Consider the following 22,270-nt stretch of genomic DNA (forward strand, 5'->3'; position numbering starts at 1 on the left):
GGTATGTGAAGGAGGCAGGCTCTGCAGCCTGGGCTCAGGGGTATGTGAAGGAGGCAGGCTCTGCAGCCTGGGCTCCGGGGTGTGTGAAGGAGGCAGGTTGTGCAGCCTGGGCTCAGGGGTGTGTGAAGGAGGCAGGCTCTGCAGCCTGGGCTCAGGGGTGTCTGAAGGAGGTGGGTTCTGCAGCCTGGGCTCAGGGGTGCAGTGGTGGACATGCAGCCCAGGGTGCCACACTGCAGAGGCTTTGGTAGCCAAGATGCTTCTCTTGGCCAGTGCTCTGGGGCAGGGTCCAAAGGGATTGTGCAGGTTTGGAAGCTGCTGCCATCTCAGATTAATTGAAATGTTGTGTGTTTGTAAAGAAGCATGCCAGATTGTATTCTGAACTAAACAGCCATCAGAGGGATAAAACCAACTGTCTGACCTCCTGGTAAACCATGCTGTTTTTCTTTTAGATTTCTTTGTATTTTACTTTGTACTTTGCCATTACTCTTTCCTTTTCTGATTATCTTGTAACTGCCAGGTGATGATATCAGCTCCTCTACCCTGAAACCCAAGTCTGGAATGGAAGGAAAGGCAATTCCTTTGATACTCTGGCAACTATTCACATTTCTCTGACAAACCTGCTATGCTGTGGCTTCCTTCAGCTAACACCATTTAGGCAGGCTGTCCATGTGCCTCCTGTATGGATGGCTGCAAGAGTCTATTCTGCCCTCTCTTAAAGTGGAATCACACCTAAGCAAGCATGAATTAACCTCCATAAAACATTCACCTATTTTTACTCTTAAGTGGCAGGAAGGAGGGACTTAGCTGATACATAAAATATCCAGCTGTGTTATTCATGTTAATTAGGCCTTTTGCAGAGACTCTTATGACTTGGCACCATCCCATTTTCCATAGAAATGTTACTCTGTTATGGTTGGAGAGCCCTTTCATGAATTTCTGGGTTCTGAATATTAGCTCTTACTCAGATGCAGACTTGTGACAAGGATATCTGGGCAGAGAAACACCTTTGCCAGTCTCACAGCGTGTAATGCAAACCACAGCTTTCCCCCTCCTCAGACATGCTAGAAATTCTTCCATGTGGGAGTGCTGAGGCTCTGGCTCAGGCTGCCCAGAGAAGCTGTGGCTTTCCCATCCCTGGAAGTGTCCCAGGCCAGGTTGGATGGGGTTTGGAGCACCCTGGGCTAGTGGAAGGTGTCCCTGCCCATGGCAGGGGGTGGAACTGGATGAGCTTTAATGTCCCTTCCAGACCAAACCACAGAACCAGTGATTCTGTGAACAGTTTCCTTCATGTGGAACAGTGCAGTCCCTCAGCCTCAGCAGTCTGTACAGATCACCTTTGATGCTGGAGCCACCAGTGTCTTGTTCTAACTGCTGCACTTGAAAAGTCTGAGGGCCAGCTTTGTTTGGTGTAAAAAGAGTGGAGAAATAATTTTGAAGTAATGTTTAACTTTTGTCTGGTATTTTCTAAGATCAGATCAATGCAGCTGGGATTAAAGAGAGGAAGAAAACATCTTCCTTTCAGGAAGTAAAAGTAGCTCCCACAGTAAGTGTTCCTATTGAGCTACAGTTTTCTTCAGCATGCCACCAGTTATTAGCAACACTATAAAGAATAGATTTCTTAGGTTGCATGAAAAGCAGGTTGAGCTGTAGAGTATTTTGCAGTGAAGAAATGTGCTTGAAAGTGAGCCAAAAGCTGTCATTTCCCTTTTCATCTATTAAAAAGTACATTAACACTGTCAATCATCAGGCTTCAGAGGTTAGGCAAATACAGTCAGTATCTGCCAATAAAATCAAAGATTTAACACATCTCACTATCAAAGTTAGATTAAAGGGAGAAATTTGCCATATGGGCATGAGCCCCAGCTGTGCTCCAGCTCGGATGACTCCAAACAAGCCCATGATCCTTTGAAATCAGCATTGTTCCTGCAGTTAAAGCAGAGTGAGTGGCTGTGCAGTGCTGGGCAGCGAGGCCAGCACCCCTGGGTGTTCTGCCTGTTCTTGTCCTGGGGAAGGGTGGGAAGGCCAGCTGTGGGAATCAGGGAAATCTGTCAGCACTTGCTCACAGGGTGTCCCAGTTGTAATGCAGCTGGTTGGATGGTGATGAGTTGTTTGAGTACAGGTGTCACTTTTATATGTTTTTCTTAGACATTACTTCTGTTCTTTGTGTAGCTGGCAGAAGTTAAAAGCATTTGGTGGATTCTCTGTGCTGCTTTCCTTTCTAATTGGCATTATCTTCTGAGCAGTAGCAGCAAAGGCCAGGCTAAAAGTCAGCTAAGTTAGCAGAGAAATTCCCATTATCCTCAGTAGCTGTTGGATCTGGGTCTGCCCAACCATTTTATGCCAGGATTGCTGAAGACATTAGTGTTGAGTAGTGTGTATTATTTTTCTTACACTGTAGATTAAGCTTAAGACCTTGTCAAACCTTGCTTTTACTGTCTTTTAAGAAGCAGGTTTGTGTGTGTGTGTTTGTTTGTGGCTTGTTGGGGTTTTTTTTATAGACCTCCTTAGAAGTATTCAGAGTCTATGGAAATGCCCATTTCCCCTCGTACCTCCCCCTCTCCCACCACAAAGCTTTATAACACTTTAGCAGCAGTTGCTTTGCTCTCTCTGCAGCTAACTGGATTTTACAGGGAGAATGTTGGAGTTTGTGCGTGCTTGTTTTTATGGGAAAGTGTTTCCTGGACCCAGCAATCTCCATATTGTACATTACTCAGACTTCCTTTGAGCTAAACAAGAGCTTCTGGGGTAATCATAATTTTTTTTTTAGTGGTTCTGGGTGTTTGCAGTGACTTTGAGGGTGTGCTGGTGGCTCAGGATGGCCAGTCTTGCCAGCTGGGTCAGACAGCTCTGGAGAGCTGTACCTTGTTTTTGAGTCTTTCCCCATTTTTGCCTTGGAAGTGGATTTTTTAAATTTGTCCTGGTTGGGGAATAGGGCATCTAGATCAGATGAAATGAAATTGTAAACATGCTCTGTGAGTTAAAAGCAATTCAGCTGTTTTAAATGTAAATGGTGTAGGATTATATACTTGATTTGTTATAGCTTCCTAATTCTGCCTGCCTCAGCACTTTACTGGCAGTTAATTGCATCAGGGCTCGCAGAAACATTCCATAAGCTGCTGAAGACAGCTTTGCCACAGTCTGACACACTTCTCCCTTGGTTACATAGCAAATGGACACTCTGGGATGATTAGTTAGGAGGAGTTCCAGTGGCCTGGGTACTGTTCTTTGCAGCTTTTTGCCTGTGAAATCCTCTCTCTTCCAACTCCAGAGTTCTTTTGATTTGCATATCGATGTGTGCAGTGATTAGAATGATTAGGTCTGTGTTTTGGAGGGTAAAGAAATGTAGGGAAATATTTAATATTGTGCACAGGCACTCAGTGAGGGAGATACAAAGTTCCCCAAAGCCACAATTACTTAAACTTTCCCCTAGTTTTCTTCAATGCACAGAAGAAGTCCTGGAAGAGTAGGAATGCATTTAGGTTCTCACTGTTACAGAACAAAGGTCTTAGCAGCAAATATACCCTGTTCAGTTTGATCTCAGGCAAGGACTTGATGGCATTGAGATAGGAACTGCCCAGTTACAGTCGTGGTTAAGTTTGAGGCTCTGGGATACAGGTTGCATCACTGTCTTTTTTGTCTTCATTTTCCCATCTACAGCATTTGTTTTCTTCTTGTAGGTCAGCATCCCTCTGAATAGGTTGTTTTTGTGCTCTCACAATCCTGACTGGCTCTGTACATGGCTTTAAAAAGCAGGACGTGCTAAACCCCAAACTGTTAACAATTAGTGCAGCCTGGCAAGTTGTTCTGTGTGGTAGGCTGTCTGATGTGAAATAATGCATTAGAGGGAAATTTTCCTGAGGGAAATTAGACTCAAATATGCAGGTGGACCATGTGTCTCTCTCTGTCTCTCCTGGAGATGATGTGTCTTCTGAGGCATAATTAAAATTCTTTATAATTGTTTTCACAGTACACAGTGAATGGATAAGTGTGACAGTTGAATGACAAGCATATATGCAGCCTAGGACAAGCAGAATGGGTGAATATAGTTTTCTGACTAAAACTTTTGTTATGAGCTGAATTCACAGCAGTTAGGATATAGACATGAAATTGAATCTGCCATTCTAGATGCTTTCTTTGTGCTTCTTTTTGTATATTGAACCTCTTACTTCCCAGATCCTACCCTATCCAGGGGTTGTGGTACATTGAGTTTGTGGCAGTGGAAGCTGATGGTCTGTGGCTCATTCTGCTGAGTTTAGGGAGAAGTAATGTCCCTTGTGATGTGGCAAGGCAGTAACAGATCCAGTAATCTTCACACAGAGCTTTTGGCTGCCTTGGTCAGTCTCCTGTTTTCTTAGAGCATCTACACCCTAGAGGCTTAAAAGACTGATGATCTGCCAGGTGCCACATTTACTTCTTAAACAGGTTAATAGATTTTCTAGTTTTAACCTTAATCTTATCTTGTTAATCATCTCAGCATTGACTGATTTATGGTTTTGTTCCAATAGCTGAAACTAGGATTCACCCCGTTATAAGTGTTAGCTCTGTTAACCTGTACTCATTTGCATTGCATTGCAGCAAAATTGACCTCAAACCTGCAGTCATTTCCAGAGATGTTATTAACAAGTCTGCTGAAGTCCTTATGGTCCTGATAATGGTTGAACCATCTGCTTCCATGAAAAGTCTATGGCTTCTGTAGTAAATCCTACCCCACCCCAAGGTAATAGTGCCATGTACACAGATACAATAATGGTTCGTCCCTTTGGAGCTAGGATGTGTCTCATGCCATTTCACCCAGTGTCCAAAGGGTCACTATCTTCACCTGAAGCTGTACCCCATGTCTGTCTGGGTTGTCACAGTGAGTGGAGGTATTACAAGGAGGTGTCCCCACTCAGTATTTGCTGCTATTTCATTTACCATGTCCAGTTGTATCCATTTGACCTATCCAGGTTCCAGTGGGACACAGGCATTTCCTTGCCTGATACTTATTTTCATTGGAAAATACTCTTTCACAGAATCACAGAATCACAGAATAGTCTTGAGGTGGAAGGGACTCAGAAGGATCATCAAGTCCAACTCTTAAGTGAATGCCCATATGGGGATGAGCCCCATGGCCTGGCGTTATTAGCACCGTGCTCTAACCAGCCGAGCTAATGTCAGGCTGTCACTTGACCAGCCTCGAATCTATTGAGGTGTTCAGCATGGTCTCATTAGGCACTTTGAATGCAGGCAACACTGTTGCTTTTGTGCAGAAGGTCACTTAATGCTGCATTGAAATCAGTTTTCCCTTAACCACCTGGACCTGTTTCAGGGGTTCTTATCCTGGGGTTTTTGCCCTGCAGCCCTGTGCCTCCGTTTGATGGGGAAGGTCTGAGGTGCTGAGGCTCAGGAACTGGCTTTGTTATGGACCGACTTCAGGAGTGTTTTCATTGCCATTGATCACAAGTCTCTCATTTAGAAACACATGAGGGAAGGAGCCCCTCTGCCACTAGTGGAGTGTGTCCTGCTTGGCCTCCTGTCCCCCTGGGACTGTCCCTTCTCCTGCAGCAGTTCCACCTCAGTCCCCGCTGCCATGGAGACGCGTCACCAGTGGCCATTACAGTGGTGCTGAGATGGCGGCTCCTGCTGTGCCTGCAATTCCCATCATCCTGCTTCCATCAGCATTTTTCTGGTTTGAATCCTGCTTTGATGAATTCCATCTTCTCCATGCTCACAGCACAGTGCCCTCCCAGACATACAGTCTCAGATGTAATGCTTTGTGGCCCAACACAAGCTGTCTCTCTCTTACTCTGATACCTCTTAATCATTGAAATGCAGCATTTTGAGCTGTTTCTGCCATCTGTTTTTTGCATAAGGCTTCTCCTGGCTTTCACATGATGCGTAAGAAGTCAGGAGATGTGCATCTTCCCCAGAGGAGAGATAGTGGTGTGCCCATGGGATCCAGCTTGGGATACCTGTGATTCCAGTATGATTGGGGACCCAGTATAATCCCAGTGCATAACATGGGGAGTTTTCTGCAACAGGCATGTCGTGTGGATTCTGATGTACCTTCCTTTGCCAGAACGGTAGCAAAGAACACACTAATCGGGCAACACATCTGTGGATAGAATTTAAAGGTTATTTACTTACTGGCTGTCAAATTGGAGTCAGTTTGTTGTAGTTCAGTTTGGAAATTGTTCAAAGCTGGTTCTGAATGATGGCAGACAGGTCTTGTGTAGCCTCTGGAGGCTCTCACACTGGCCAGGGCCTTTGGTGGAGGTGTGAATTGTGTCTCCTCCTCTGGTGGGATGCCAGGCACTTGATCAGTTTAAGCAGGGCTCATATCACTTGCAGCTGCTGCAGGGTGTCCCATGGTAACTGTGAAACAGCTCTCAGGCTGTGGGCAGGGCACCATTTTCTTGGGGTATTTATTTGTCATGAAGCTGCTACAGGAGATGTAGTTCTGTAAAACCCTGGGACAGTCACTCTGGCTTCTTCAGAGCATCCGGCAGGAAACTGCCCTGAAGTCCTGGTGACTGTATAAAGCACTGATCAGTTCATTGTTTTAATTTTCATTGTGGTTCCTTTAGCTTCTGGCTCTCCAGCATTCACAATACAATTCCATCTTTGTTTCGGTGTCACTGTCTAATGTGTGGTGGCTGGTGACAGTGCTATGCACGGAGCTTGTGGAGTCTCTCTGAATTAGTTTGCTTGCATCTGTGGGAGGAACTGGAGCCAAAAACCTCTCCTTTCAGAGGATTAGAATCACATCATTACTGGAGGGAGTTCAGAGAAGAGTGAAAAAAGTGATTAGGGGCCTGGAGGGACTGATGTATGAGGAAAGATCAAAGGGGCTGAATTTGTATCATTTGGATAACTGACTGAGTAGGGAACATTGAAGTCTGTGATTATGGAATGTGTATAAACAGGGATGTGTCAGGGAGAGATTATTCAGTGTGGGATGATGAGGGCAATGGAATTACAGTAGAAAGGAGCAAATAGCTGTTAAATAGGAAAATTTCCCGACAATGAGGTTGGGTGTTCAGTTGTCTTTTGCTGCACATCCAGTGACTTGAGCTATTGCTTTTTAATTTCCTAATGAATGCCCGTAAAATGTTTCAAATAGAGGTAGGAATGTAAAGTGAAGGTTGGTTTAGCAGTGGCTCTCTGGTTTTATGTCCCTTTGGCCTCTGTGGCTGCATCTGCAGGGTCCATCCAGCTTGGGTGGGACTCCCTGAACAGAAAGCAATGAATTGTTAGAGAAAGGCTTTTCCTGCCTTTTTCATCAGGTTAATGTGATCAGGCTGAGAAGAGATCAGCTCTCTGTGGCATTGTCCTGCTGCACGTTCTTGGGATTTCAGAAGATGAATACTCACACAGTCGGTAGCTGTGTTGCTTTGGTTCAGCAGTTTCGACTGCCTTGACTTTAAAGTGGGATCCAGGACCTTACTTCCAGAACCAGCAATTGCAGAAATTAGTGTTATTTTAGATGATCTTTCCAGGATGCTGCTTTCATGCCTTCTGCCAGGTGTCTGTGCTCTGCATTTCATGGCAGCTACATTCCTACCTCTGCCACTGAATTGCATTTTTAACAACCTTTACATGAGTCTGGGCTGCTGTATGAATGGACTGGTTATCTTCTCTACTGATGTTAATAATATCTTAATAAATGCAAAACATGTTTTGGAAATTCCAGACTTCAGTTGCAGCTGAATCTTTCTTTGCCTTCAAGCTAAAGGTCTATTTTAACTGAAGTGGTAGCTTGAAAGTTTTCTTTCCCACCTGCCTATAATACCAAAGCCTGGGAGGAGGGTTGTTGTCATAATTTTCTACCTCATTGATAGTTTAAAGCAAACCTTTTACATTATCTAACACATCTTTGCCAGTATAAACTGTTGTAGCACTCTATTTTTTCCTGCATGGCTGGGAATAATAAATAACCTGTTTGAGGCAGTGCTCTGTGGCCTGTGCTTGTGGGTCAGCTTTGTCCCTGCTCTTGGGGGCTGTGCTCAGCCATGTGGGGTCTGGCAAGAGCCAGGAGGAGCTGGGGGAGATGAGGCAGGTGATGAGTGTACCTGATGTGAGGAGAGGCTTGGCAGGAGGTGTACTGAGTCCTGTGTGTGCAGAAGAGAGGTTCAGAGTGCATTTAGGGTAGGGATGGGTGTCTTTAAAGGCATTGGGGTAGTGTATTCTGGTATTGTGTGTTTCAGAGCAGAGGCTTATTGACTCAGGTACATGAAATAGTGATGCCTCCAAGCGGGATTTCCTTTGGGAGCAGTCACGTGAAAGGGCAGAGGGGAGATGATTGAAATTGAAACCTTCAGACCCTGCTGAATTACTTTTTCATTTTTTTTTAAATGGGACTGAATTACTGAAGGAACATTTACTCCTACCCAGGTCTGTAAGTGCTGTGTCCCTCTCTAGGATAGATGTGAGATGAGATGTGGCAGGGGTAAGGTGCTGCACGTGGCATGAGAATTGCCTGTGGCTGGAACTGCTGTATCTGGTGGGCAAGGAGCAGATCTTCTTGTTGGGAATATGGTGGCTGTTGGCTGCTTTTCCCCTGGATTGTTGTACAGAATCTCCCAGCTGTAAATGAAATGCATAGCCACAGAATTACGTGTCAGCATCATTGTTTATAAACTGCTTTCCTCAAAGGAAGGATCTGTGTGAGAGGTGCCCAGTGCCTGAGGTGTTTGCCAGGGTTGGTGTAGGACAGCAGCTGATGGTTGGCTGACAAACAGGCAATCTTGTGGGAGACAGGTTTTCCCAGACAGAAATTTTTTCAGGTTTTCTGGTAAAAGTTTTTATTTGTGGGTTTTTTTGGTTTGGTTTTTTATTATGGAGAGACTTCTAACACAATGTCAGAATGCCAATACCAAGATGGTCCTCAAAAAGGTTTGTCCTAGGCAGGCCTAAGAAGCTTCAAGCTCCAAGTAGTTTTCCTGAAGAGACTGCTAGAGGATTTCTTGATCTGCTAAAGTAGGTTTGACTTATTTTCTGGCTGTAGGCTGCCTTGTGTGAGAACTATCACATGGCCATTTTTCAGAGCTTGGCTTTGTGTTTGCAATTTTGCCACAGTAGCATAAATGTGCAGAATCTGTGTGTTCAGTCCCAGTAAGGGACGGTCCTAGTACATTCCTTATCAAATTATAAATATCAAAAGATCAGTTTTTGAGTTATAGAAAAAATTAGAACATCTGATAGTGAATGCCCTATAACATATTTATCAGTTCTCTTTATTATATTCAGTGTGTGGGGATCTCATTCTTCACAGATCCTCTGTTTTTCTCATATTTTTATGCCCAGAGATTGACCAGGAAAAGCTTTCAGAATTCTGATTCCTGAATATGTTGGTTGAGAAGTGCCTTGTGGCAGTGAATCATTACTAATGGCTGCCAAGCTGCTGCAGACCTCATTGCACAATGCCATTAGCAGTCAAAGAACTCTTTACAACCAAGCAAAGATTTTACAAGGTGCAGTAGTTTTCATCATTATTACTCTGTTAATTGTGTTGCACTTGCTAACAAAGTATTGTTTCTTCTTTCCTCTGTGAAGTAAAAGAAATGTGATGAAGAGTAGGTTGTTATCCTTGCCTGTACCATGAAGGGGAGCAATGAAATATTGATGGCAGTGCTGATGTCTGAGCACAGAGGAGTTTACTGCCATGACCTTCTGCTACCTGGGCTGCAGCTCCAGATGGGGATTCAAATTCGATGAGCATGTGGCACATCTCACTTCTAGCAGCACGCAAGCTCTTCATCTTCTTGACAAGGGAGAGCAGGATTCAGCTGTTCCTCGTGCACAAGTTGGTGCTGCACTTCAGTGGTTTTGCCTGTAGGGAAAGATAGAAAATTGTTTGCACTCTTCCAGCCTATCCTGGTCTTCCTGCAGCTTGGCTCTCCCTTCCCAAGTGGGCATTTCCCCACTCAGTTTGGTGTCCTCAGCAAACGTTGCCAGGCTGCACCTCTCCACCACTGTGTTCAGAATACACAGTTCTGGAAGCTTTTCCTGATCAAGTCCAGTTGTACAGAGGTGGTTTGAGGAGTGAAAAAGTGCATGCTCAGGTGCTGGGCTGAGAGACACCCACTGAGTTCACAGATCCATTAGATTCTGCATAGTCTAGATTCCAAACAGACCAAAATGAGGTATCAAAATATATTATTTTTAAAATTTTGATGCTTAGTCACCCCATCTCTTGCATGTTTAATTAACTTCTCCTTCATGTGGTTTCTGAGTGCAGAACAGGAGCCAAAACAGTCTTTTCAAATTGTGTCATACAATTGTCTTTTTTGCCCCTGAGACTGTTCGAGTGGAAGGAGCAGAGCACGGCTGGAATTTATAACCTGTGACTCTCTTCACTGAAAACTGTAATTTTCAAAGCAAATCTCTGCAAGGGGACCATGTTACTGTGACTTCTCATGCAGTATAAATAATGTTCTTTTCAGTTTACATCAAACAGAGCAGGCCATTGCTTCCTGATCCAGTAGAAGCTCTGGTAATTGCTTCTGTAGGTTCCATTTATAGATCAGACTTCTATGACTAAGTTTAATTACTTACAGCTGAATCCAGTGGAAGTAATAAGTTCAAAATAACCTCTGTCATGCTGCTGTCAAAGCAGCACGTTCCCAGAAAAAGGCACTTGCTAATTGTTTCATTTTTCAGGAGAAGTTTTTAACTTTCACCTATTCATTGTCTGCTTAAGTGAAGAGTGGAGCTTTGCAGGATTCTCCCACTCAAAGCTGTGGGCTGTGATGGAGCTCCTGGCTTGCCATTTCCAGTTGTACTGAGTCACAAATAGGTGGCTGCAGGAGCTGTTGTTAGACCCAGCGTGGTTGTTGTCATCTTGCACAGTGGTGTCCTTCTTGAGCTGTGGCACCCTGATTGGAAGAATATTTGGAGATGTGTGATGAGAAAGAACAGATGCCTTGAAAGATTGTCATATAATGAGAGAAAAGCTTGGAATTATTTACTGAAGTGTTAACAAAGACCTAAAGGATGATGTTCTTGTTTTTCGCTTAATTAGGCAATAATTGAATGAAAGACTGCTTAACTGATCTGCAGAAAAAATTGCTGCAGGCCAGTGCAGGGACACAGTGACACTGGTGCAGTTGTGGCAGTTGTACCTTTGTGTATGTCTCTTTTTCTATTCCACTGGATGCAGACTATCTCAGACCTGCATTTTCTGATGTTCATATGGTCTGTTAGCATGATTGATCTGTGGCTGGCTGTCTTTTTCCTGTTGCATATGCATGAGCGCACACACGTGCTCACTTAAGTGAATTTGATTTCTTCATTCCTTGTCTTTTGCCTTTGTCTGGCATGTTGTCATTTAAATGGCCAGTTCTTTCCAGACTCTTGTGTCACTTTCCTTTTTTTTTTTTTTTTTTTGTTGAAACATTTCCCCTGCCTTTTTAGCACCCAGGTGTTTTCTGACTCTCTGTATCCAGTTAATTACAATCACCAGTGCACAAATCCCACTGTATAAGTGATGATACCAAGAGCCTTTGAAAAGTTTCTTGTATTTTACAGATAATGAATGGACATAATTAATGCCTCAGGAAATGTACTGCATTTTACTCTAGACTCTTTAATTTAAATTATATTTTTAAGAGGAAAATAGATTAAAAAATATTGTGAAAGCCAAAAGAATATGTGCAAATGTAGTTGTATTGCATTTAATTTTTTCCCCCTCAAATAATTTGATACCTTATAAAATTCCTGTCAGCATAGGTGGAAAGGGGAGTTCCTTGGTGGCTGCTTGCCTTTTCCACAGGGAAAGCTCCTGCCATGCAGCTCTGCTTCTCAATACTGCTCCTTCTTCCTAGCGAGGTGCTCAGGGGAATAGCTCAGCTGGGAAGGATTCCTCTGTCATTTAAAGGATGAACTAGGAGGTAATTACTCATGCTGCCAGGTCAGTCAGTATTGATGGGGGCTCTTTCAGGATATTAGTATGTGGGAAAGTCTTTGATGGTTGAGAATTGATTTAAATCCTACAAGCTTTGTTGTGTGTGACCTGCCTGTATGCTCATATTATCTAAAGCAGATTTCTAGGAAAGCAGATTGCCCAGACAGATTGAGCTGTGCTCTCTGATCTCATCATGGGTGGTTGGGTGTGGCAACTGTGGAATTCCGCTTGGAAATGCAGGGATTTTTACTTGCTGCCATACAGGTATTGATTAAACAGGCTGGGTATAGATTGCTGCACAGGTAGCTGCCCAGCAGTGAATGTTAAAGGTGTGAAAAAAATAACACAAAACCAATAAAATCTGAGTGCACATAGCTAAGCTACCTGGCAAGCTCCAAATGATGTCTGGGCAAAGGCTGTGCCGTGTTCATCCCCTGCTCTGCTGAACAAGTGGTTTTTAGTGGCACAGGGCTGTGGCTGGGGGCTTTGAGATACTACAGACAGGTGAGCCTCTGGATCTGAGCTGGATGAGCCTGAGTCTGGGTGGCAGGGTGGCAGGTGCCAGCCTGAATCCAGCACAGCAGGGCTCCCTGGTATCTTGTGCTGAGGAGCAGCACTGGGGCAAGGTGGTGCTGGGCAGCACTAAAGCAGGTTCAGAACCTGTGGGACCTCATGCACAGGGCATGACTGAGGGCTCTACACATTTTTATCAGAGCTTAGTGTTTGGAAGGGTGAGTGGGTTGAGTTTTCATCACCTCTTCCCTCTGGACCCTGTTCTTTACTCTGTTCAGACCCATTCAAGTGTCTTGAAGCGTGCTGTGAGTGAACAGCTGATGACCCGGTACTGACACGGAGATAAATTATTCAGTGTGTCTTATTTGGGAATTCAAGGCTTCATGATGAAACCTACAAAACTGTATTATGCCTCTGACATTCTGAGATTTCATCACTGTATCTTCAATTATTCACTAAGCCTGCTTGTTCTCCTCCTGGCGCTCTGACAGGGCTGCAGGCCGGTGGCAAGCAGCAGGCAGTGCTTTCTTCTCTTTGTTCTCCTGCTTGCTCTTGGTACCTTGTGGGGGAGACTTGCCTGGTGCTTACTGTATTAAACCTCTCACCCAAAATTCAAATTTGTACAATTCACAGACAGGGAGGAGTCTGCAGCCGTCCCTGTTGCTGGAGGTTTCTCAGTGAGCTGTAATTACTGTGAGCTTTCTCCTTCCCTAGGGACAGAATTTTCACTGTGGCTGCATTTACCCTGCACGAATGCCACAGCTGAACAACCATTGACCTGGTTGTCAGAACATCCTCTGGGAAATGCCAAAAGAGAGGCCAGTGGAAGAGGAAGTTGCAGGAAATGCTTAAGGAAGGGTTTGTCCTCGGGGGCACAGCTGAGGAGATGTGTGCCAATGGTGCCTGCCTGGTGCTGGAGGTTCTGCCCGTGCCCAGGGGCTCCTGGAGTGGAGCTGTTACCAGGAGGTGTTGTGTTGCAGAGTGCTGAACAGATCCCCAGTGCCATAAGCCTCAAGGTGTTGGTTTTGTAGGGGCAGTTGCTGTGTCTGTTGGTCAGGAGAGAATTAACACACCAGATTCTGCTGCTGAGCAGCTCCAGTGAACTGGGACTCCCCTGTGCTCTCTCCAGGCCATGGTCCTGGAGCAGGGCACTGCTTGGTTTTCTCCTCCAGCATTCCTACCGTGCCTCTGGAAGTGCAGAATCTCTCTTGGCTTAGCATGTCCCCTCATATTTGTACTTCTGCCACCTAGCACCTGCCTGCATCAGAGTCCAGATGTAGTGATGTCCCATTAGCTGGAAGGAACTGTGATGCATCAGACGTTTCTCTTTGTTTTGGTCTCTCTGTAGCTATTTCTGCATGATTTGCAGTTTCTGTACAGCCCTGATAACTTTCTCAGGAGTCCAGGCTTGAGCTCTGCAGGCAGGCAAGCCCTGGCCTTGTGAGAATCCCTTCTGCTGAGTGTATCCTAACAGAGCAATGCCCTGGTATCTGCTGTGTGGAAATTTTAGTCTGTGGTGGATAATTTTAGAAAGGAGAACTGAAATTAATACTATGAACTCATCGCCTGACGAAGGAGAAATTTTCCTGTGGATGTACAGAAAAATGTCTTCATTTCTCCTGGGATTCCTGGGGATGGAAAGTCTGAATCAAGGTTGGAGTCACCATACCAAGGCATGCCAAATACCTCAGAACTTAGAATATTTTCTTCCAAGCCAAGACCTTACACAAGTAATGGAGTTCACAGGATATGTGAGAAAGACCAGAACTTGTCTACATAGACACAGCTTTTGCTTTCTTTGTCATCACTTGAATAATTTCAGCCAGATGAAGAACTGAGAGAATGTATGAGGAGGGAACAGAGCCTGCCCTTTACTGGCTTGCCCTGGGCACAGAACTGAGGCATGGTTGTCGTTAGAAAGCATGCAGCCTCTTAAATTCAGGTATGTTCTGTAATAAAATGCTCTCTCCTGCCCATTCCAGTTATTTGAATTAAGTACAGTTGTAACTTAAAGGTTACTTAAAGATAACTTTAAAGGCAAGCTAAAGATGTTGGAATAAGGATTTCCAGGTGATGTTGCCTAGGGCAGCTTTCTATCTGTTGAAGAGACAGAAAGTGCCTCTGCACAGGGGAGCTGCTCATGTCCTCCACAGAGGAAGCCTTGCTCCATAGACACACATTCAGTAAATGGGAATAATAAGGAATTTGACACTTTTGTGGAACTGACACAAATCCAGTGAGTTCAATAGCAAAATTGGAAATGCAGCCAGTACTCCTGCTGTTCTCCTGGCCTGTAGGAATAGAAGCTGCTAACTAGCATTTGGCATCTCTGATGCCATTTTCTATATGATGAATAAAGGAAGGTAGATTACATTGTTTTCTGGTAGTCCAGTACAGGCAATACAATGTTTTCTGTTCCTAGAGCACAGACCCTTGCTGGCAAGGGAGACTGTATTTTCTTGGGGTGGCTGCTGAGAAGGGCAGGGTGCTCTTCTGCTGTTTTGTCTCTTTCTAAAGGCACGAGTGGATCAGTCTGATGGGTTGCTCATCCTGTGGCTGGTGCACGCAGCCATGTGAAAACCCCAGGGGTCATGGTGAAAAGCAGCTCTTTGTGTTGGTTACCACTGCCTCAAGTTGGTGCTGATGTGTGAGAGGGAAGAGTCCCCAGTCCTTGGCTATTCTGCCCTCAGCAGGGTTCCATTGTTTGAAGGATTTTACAGTGTATTAGAAAATGAAAATGGCTATTTTTGGACTTGGCTCTTGCAACCCCACTGAAGAATGACACCTATTCTGGAGTCCATCCAGATACTGTTCTAACAGCAAAACAGAGAAGTGGTAGGGCAACTAAAATAAAGCAGATGTTTAGCAGGGAAATAATTTACAATTGGCCAGTTTGATGGTACCTCTTGACCCTTTCAGGGCTGTTCAATAAAACTAGCAGTTTCCATAGCAACTACTAAATTACTTGGTGCTTCAGAGATCTGTGATAAAGGAGGCAAATCATTGTAGGGAAACATGGTGTTGATGTTTTTCCCCTTTGCATTACAAGAGTAATGATCTGGCAAAACTTGCTAAATGGGACGCCCCTGCTGAAGAATTTTTCCCACGTTCACTTGGGCCAAGAGATTTATATGTTTAGTACTTTTGCAAATTTGATTTTTCCCCTCTCCCCTGTCATCAGCTTTGTCCTTGGCAGGCGGAGCTGGCTGGGCGCTGGCAGGGTGAGCCAAGAGGCAGGAGATGTCTGCAGTAGGTGTGTGCTGGGCTTCTCTGTCACAGCCCCTGCTGAGCATCAGGTGCTCCTCCAGGGAACATGGAACAGCTCCCCACTGCAGTCACACTGCAGCCCCCACCTGCAGTCACTGCTCTAACTACTGTGAATTTCATCTTACTTTTGTCTTCTGCTTTGCTCTCCTGAAGATTGTAGTGCTCAGATTTTTTTCTACTTCACCTTTTCTACTTCTACTTCACGGTAAGAAAAGATGTAGCTTAAGATCAGGGCAGTCTTGAGAAGGATCCATGGAGGTGTGTGGTAAGGAAGTGGTTTTGGGGCTTGTTTTCCTCGAAGCCCAGTGTAATTCTGGTGGCTCTCAGGGTGCATTTTACTTCTCTTTGAACGTTTGGTTGCATGCAGAGTGTTGCTCTTGTGGAGTCTGTGCTGTGTTAGAAAAACTGTCTCTGTTAAAATCCTGAAATGCTAGTTTAAAATATTGCACTTCACTCATTCTTGTGACACACAAATCGCCATTTGCTGATCCAAGTTCATCTGACTTCCAGCAGTTACAGAGGTTTTGAGTCATTTGGGTGAAGTACCTTCACCAGAGTTGTTAAAGGGCTGTTAAATGACCTCTGCTCTGTCTTGTCTCAGGGCAGACAGGAGTGCTTCCAAAACAACCCTAAATGCTTTTCAGATTCACAGCAATCAAACATCAGCTAAGACCAGGAGGAGGTAGGATAACTGGGCAGTGCAAGACACAGGGATTTTGCAGATGGAGAGTGAAGCCAAGAGGGCTCAATATTGGGGTCCAGAGGAAGAGTACCTGGAATGGGGAAAAGAACTAAATTTACAATTTAAATCATGGTACAGTGCTGAAAGTAAACTAAGCACCAAGTAATAATGGTGTTCAAACCAGCCCTGCCTCTGCCCCAAGCTTCCTGAGAAGCCACCTACACGTGTCAGCTAATCCATTTCATTTAGGTTTTGTATAATTCTTTATCTGTTAATTGTGCCAAACTGTCCCTGTCCTCCTCGTGGAGGAACTGTAGCAGATGCTGCAGGGCTGTGCCTGTTGGCCTCAGACAGAGGAGGCTGCTTCTGTTTTCATGCTGCTGTACTTGGGCACTGCCAGGTTGGTTGTTACTCCTCCAGAGCACTTTCCTCCCTCCACTCATGGCTGGTTCTTGCTGTTAAGTGGTGGTTAAGAGTTGTAGCTGATAAAGACAGGAAGGTTGTCTGCTGGCCCCTGCTGTTAGGGAAGGAGAGGGATGTCCTCTGAAGAGGGCTTCCAGGATGTAGCTGCTGTTCCTAGAGTAAGCCTGAAGCATGTGAGAAAGGAGCAACAAGGATAAGCTCTGTGAGAAGCTGGGCTGTTTACTTCAGCTAAGTAAACAAAGGCTTGACTCTTTATTTACTGATTAAATTCGATTTATTTTGGGTGGGCCAAGTGAGCTGTGCACAGAATCCCATTAGCAGGTAGTGGAAGTAGAGTTAATAAGAATGATTAAATGCTCTTTGGATAAAACCAGGCAAGATATTTTACACACACACACCCATCTTGTTTTTCTCTATATACTCCATGGGTCTTAGAGGAGATTCCCATTTCTAAGTAGAGTAGTTCTGTAAGAGGAATCTTGGAAATAGGTAGAAGATAAAGAAACAAAGCTGCAGAGACAACAAATCTGTTGTGCTGATTCTCCAGGGCAAGCTGACAGCTGTGGCTCAGGTGTCAGCCAGATGTAGGACTGTGAAGGAAAAGTGTTACCTGGGGTGCAGCCTTAATTTTGGGAAAGCAGGAATTCAGCTCGTGTGGTCAGCAGCAGTATTTATGCATGTGCTACATGTGTTCTGAATTAAAGTGCAGTCTTCCCTCTCCTCACATTCCTGAAATCCCACAGCAGAGATTTGTCCGTATTTTTCTCTAAAATTTGGCTGTAAAACAGTTACAAGGGGAGAGGATGGATCCAACCTGGTGCTTGGCCCTGGGAAGCTGTGGCAGCTGTTCACACATTCCCTCCCTTCTGCTGGTCCCTTGCAAGCTCTGCTCAGCCGTGGGCACAGCTGGGCACAGCCCTGAGGGGCAGCAGCTCTGCCTGCACAAGAGGTGTTCTGCAGACTGAGAACAGGCATTAAATGCATCAGAGATTATTCCTGCTGGTTTTGGCATCTTCTCCTGATCTGGCAAACCAGGGAAGCGTTATGGAAGAAGCATTTTCTGTGTGTTTGCCTTTCCTGCCCCCATGGCTGACTGTCCAGGATCTGAAGCTGACAGCAGCACGAGGGTGGTTTGAGTTTCCTCTCCTGTGTACAATGGCAGCCTTTGTCTAAGACCAAGGTGCTTTTTTTCAAGTTTTCCATGTTTGTTTGACAGGAATTTTGTGCTGCCAGTTCTTCTGATGCTGTTCCAGTTTTGTTCCTCTGTCTCAGTTATCCAGTTAACGTTGGCCAGCATTGTGCCATGTCCATGAGCCTGTGGGGTGAGGTTTGGTGGCAGAGAGACCAGGGTGGCCTGTGATGGCAGTGGGATCCCTGCAGAAAGGGGGGATGCAGGGGGAGGCACTGGAGCTCCTGAGCAGGGAGGGGAGATCCCAAATGCAGAATCTGTTGCTACATTCCTTGTGGGCAGGACCTTGACTTGGTTTTATTTGGTAAAATCTTAGGGAACTTAAAGGTCCTATTCATTATTTACATGCTGTGTCTTTGTACAGTATTTTTATCTTCATTGTATATTTTGTATTAATTATAAACCAGTTACTGTTGCCTGAAACAGTTCTTGCATATTGATATCAGAAGATTTAATAAAAATTTCATCTCCCCTCTTGATATTGGCCATTCAGTAATGACATTTGCATTCTAATCCTGTTTCAGATTGCACAGGGAAATCTAGTATTCAGGGTCTAGACAGTTACCTAGATGGGATCTCAAATGATGTGATCAAAGAAGCTAATAAGCATGTTTATTTGTGTTCCCTGGACACTGCAACCATCAGTCCAATGGCAGCTCCTAGTAGGACAGACAGAAATTATTCTTTTCCATTAGATGGGCTATAATAAACACAGGTGGAAAATACTGGTGTGTACAGAAACTACACGGGTCATTAAATCAAGCAGAAAACACAGGACTTGTGCTTAGCATTGCAGAGAGGGGCTGTGCCTGCCCTGGCAGATGCTGTGGCCTGGCCACCAGCTGGCCCCACAGAACGGCCCTGGCCAAGGAGCAGGGCTGTCTCTGAGCTCTTCTCATGCTCATACAAGTTTGGTAAAATTATGTTGAGGGTAGGAAAAGCAGTAAAAAACTGTATTCCAGCCATGAAAACGTGGAATGCTCTGAAAAGCATGGGCAAGGAGGCAGGTCTGCAAAAATGGATGGCAAATCCTGAATGGAGTAGGAAGACTTATTTCCCTTTGGGTGCTGTGCTGGGAGTGATGCCACTTTACCTGGCTGGGTTCTGTCCTGAGCCCAGCAGTGTGAGCAGCATCTATGTTTTGCATGGCTCAGAAGTCTCAGGTGCCAAATATATTTTGCCAGTTAATTAATTAGAGTAACTTATTTTTTGCTTCCAGAATATCAACAGCGCTTTCAAAGGTGTTATGGATAAAAAGCTCTATCTATTCCTTGTCCTCCCTGCTTCCCTTGGCTGTATGAATTTGGGTAACTGGGCAGAAGCACAGCCTGTTGTGCAGAAGGCTGAGCCCACCTGGCTGTGAGAGCCTGCACTGGTGTTTGATTCTCAGAGATGTGTGGGAATGCTCACTTAACAGCCTCTCCAACATAGAATTGGGGACTTGATGAGATTGGCTGCTTTGTAGAGCTGCTTTGGACTCTTTAATCCTCTTCCCTTCCCAAAGGGCTCCTGCTGGCAAGAGCTGCTCTCCCTGTCCTTCTGCAGGCAGTGGGTGTGCTCAGTGAGCTCAGGCTGGAGGGGTGGGTGCAGGTGCTGGGAACCCCTGGCATGCTGGGACTCTGGAGGTGGGGACAGCACAGCTGTGTCCATCCTGCTAAAACAAGGACAGGAGAAAATAATTCCCGTTGAGGAAGGTGCATCTGGTGCCAAATTCCAGCTGAGAATGAGGCTTTCTTCTTGCACAGTGCCTTGTTCTGGAAAGCGTGGTGCAGAGACTGCAAAAATGAAAGAGATGGTTCCAGCTGTCTGTATTGAGACACTGAGAATGCAGAGCCAGGTTAGAAAACACCTGCTGTTTCTGTCTTGTCTTTAGTGACACATTGTCTCTCTCCTTCCTTTAATCTTCTTAAAAGGAATTGATAGTTTTTTTCTTTTTTGAGATCACTGGAAAATTAATGTAACTGTTACTGTAGAGTGAGCACTGTAGTATCTTCACATAATGTGATTTAAAATTTCAAGCTCTCTCAGCAGGGGAAGGCTCTGTCTGTGTCAGGACCAGGAGCTGCTCCTTGGCTCACTCCTTCAGCTGCAGCTGCTGGCTCCCTGCCTTCCCTTTTCCTCTCCTCTTCCAAAGGGTGATTCTCACCATTTCCTCTTTGCAGACTTTTCCCCTTGATACAGTGTCTTCATTCCAATGCTAAACTAACTTGTGAGTGCCTCCTGGGGAGGAAATAGGTGATGTGAATGCTTTTTATTTATTTAGTTAAAGGTCCGTGGGGAACACAATGTGCAGAAGGAATTCTTGTGTATGCTGGAAACTGGAAGAGGAAGGAAGGAAGGGTTTTTTGCAGGAGAAAAATAGGCCAAAATTGTACTTTTTGCTATGATTAATAGGGTTCTCTTTTGGGCTTTGAATGTTGTGTTTGTATTCAAATTAAGCAGTTTCCAGGGGCACTTCCAGGAATAGATGTGGGGAGCGGATAAAAGCCCTTTCCATAAAGGATGTTCAGAATGTGCGGAACTGAACTGGCCCTTCGTGGGTCTTGTCTCCTCCTGTCACCTGGAGCCTGTGTGTCCCCTCCATGTGCGGGGTTCAGGGGATGGGGATTCTCATTTCTCAGCCTTCAGGATGTGCCTGTGAAGCACAAGGTGCTGGAGATGCCCACACAGCACACGGAGCTCCGTGCTGGTGGCTGCATGTCCATGCCCACCTTCTGCAGAGCTGAACCAGGCAGGCACGGCTGTCCTGGACCAAGCAGCCTCGTGGGCTGGAGAGGTCCCAGTCAGAGTCCTGCTGTGTCCAACTCCCTCTCATCAGGCAGTAAAGAAAGCAATTAGATGGTAATTCTGCAAAAACAAGACTTAATAGAGTACAGCATGATTTAGGTGACAGTTCACACTCTGCTGGGAGGACTTGTGCTTGGTGGCTGCTGCATGTTGTTAGTTCTTTGTATTTTCTTTGATTTAAAGCTTCATGCTTGTAATCTAGTTAACAATGAATTGGGTTTCCAGTACAGTGGCTTGTTTGGTTCAATAAGAACACATTTATACTAAAGGTTAATGAAAAGCATTTTGCTTTCATTGAATTCATTAAAAGGGGTTTTACAATCAAGACTTACTAATGGAAAAGAGATTAAATATTCATGTCTCTAAATTTCTCACATCATTTCTGATTTTCCTTAATCTCTGCCTTCCTGGATTAGAGTCCAAAAGTGCCTGAATGCTCTAACGAGTTTAAAAATTAATTAAAGATTTCTCCTGTTTAAGTAAAAAGACTTCCCAGATGTATACCTAATGTATCTTGAGTGCAGATCTCCATGCTATTATGGACCAAGGGAGAGTGATGAGATCCTAGCCAAAAGAGCCAATCTCAAGGAGCAGTATTGGTTCTTAAAGCACTTTTAAATAATACAAACAATGCTTTATCCTCTTTATTTGTGCTCTTGAAATAGGGCAATATCAAAATGCAGCACAATTTGCATTAGAAAGGTATTAGCTAGGTGTGAAGATAAAACCTGAGTAACAGGCATCAAAGGTGCTTTAAGATTCAAGACCTTTTTATAACACAGTGTCCAGATGTATGTGCTACAAATACCTGAGTGCTTTGTAAATACTGGATTGTGTTATCTATGGTCTTTTCCCCCAGTATGTCCCAGGCAGCTCTGGATACCCTTTGGGCCAGGGCTTTGCCTGAGCTCGTTGTGTGAGCAGAGTGAGTGCCTGAAGTTCCTGCTTTGTGGGTAGGCTCCTGGTATGCCAGTGTGTGCAGATTTGGGAGCTCTGTTTGGGAAGGCTTTGCAGCTGCATTTTGATATTGCCGATGTAGAAATGGAAATACATGGTGATAGGAGATACAAGTTACTTTGAAGGGATTGCAGGTTCCCATAAATGGTTTTCTGGAAAATTAAGAAATGAAAAAAAAACCACCTTGTAAACAGTTTCAGAATTATGAGTGTCTTGCTTTAGTCTAAGAAATTTGTACAGATCAATGTACACATGTGTATGTGTGTGGGTTGTATATATAGTGCATTTAGCAAGTGGGGCAGTGCTGGACAGTGGAGAAAAGAAGGCTCAGCTCCTGGCTGCATCTTTGTGTTGTGTTTCATTGCAGCTTGAGCTTTCAGTACATTTTGGGCCCTGCTAGTGCTGGATGTTGGTATTGGACTCGTTGGCAAGAGCTGATGAGACAGGCAGTGGGTTGCTTCTGTGCTGTGTGAGCTGAGACTGGAAAGGAGGGTTTTGAGAAAAAGTATCTGGTTATAAGTAGTTAAGAGGTAATATTGGCCAGGTCCAAGGGGAAAGCTTTGCCTTA

General features: G+C 44.8%; 1 protein-coding gene across 4 annotated transcripts in view; it reads left to right on the forward strand.

Moving 5' to 3' along the window:
• The window catches only part of TTC28 (tetratricopeptide repeat domain 28), a 109,624-nt gene that overhangs the window by 39,217 nt on the left and 48,137 nt on the right, over nucleotides 1-22,270 (forward strand). The window lies entirely within an intron of this gene.

The sequence above is a fragment of the Motacilla alba genome, chromosome 15 (genome assembly GCF_015832195.1).
Source record: "Motacilla alba alba isolate MOTALB_02 chromosome 15, Motacilla_alba_V1.0_pri, whole genome shotgun sequence".
In the NCBI taxonomy this organism is placed as follows: Eukaryota; Metazoa; Chordata; class Aves; order Passeriformes; family Motacillidae; genus Motacilla; species Motacilla alba.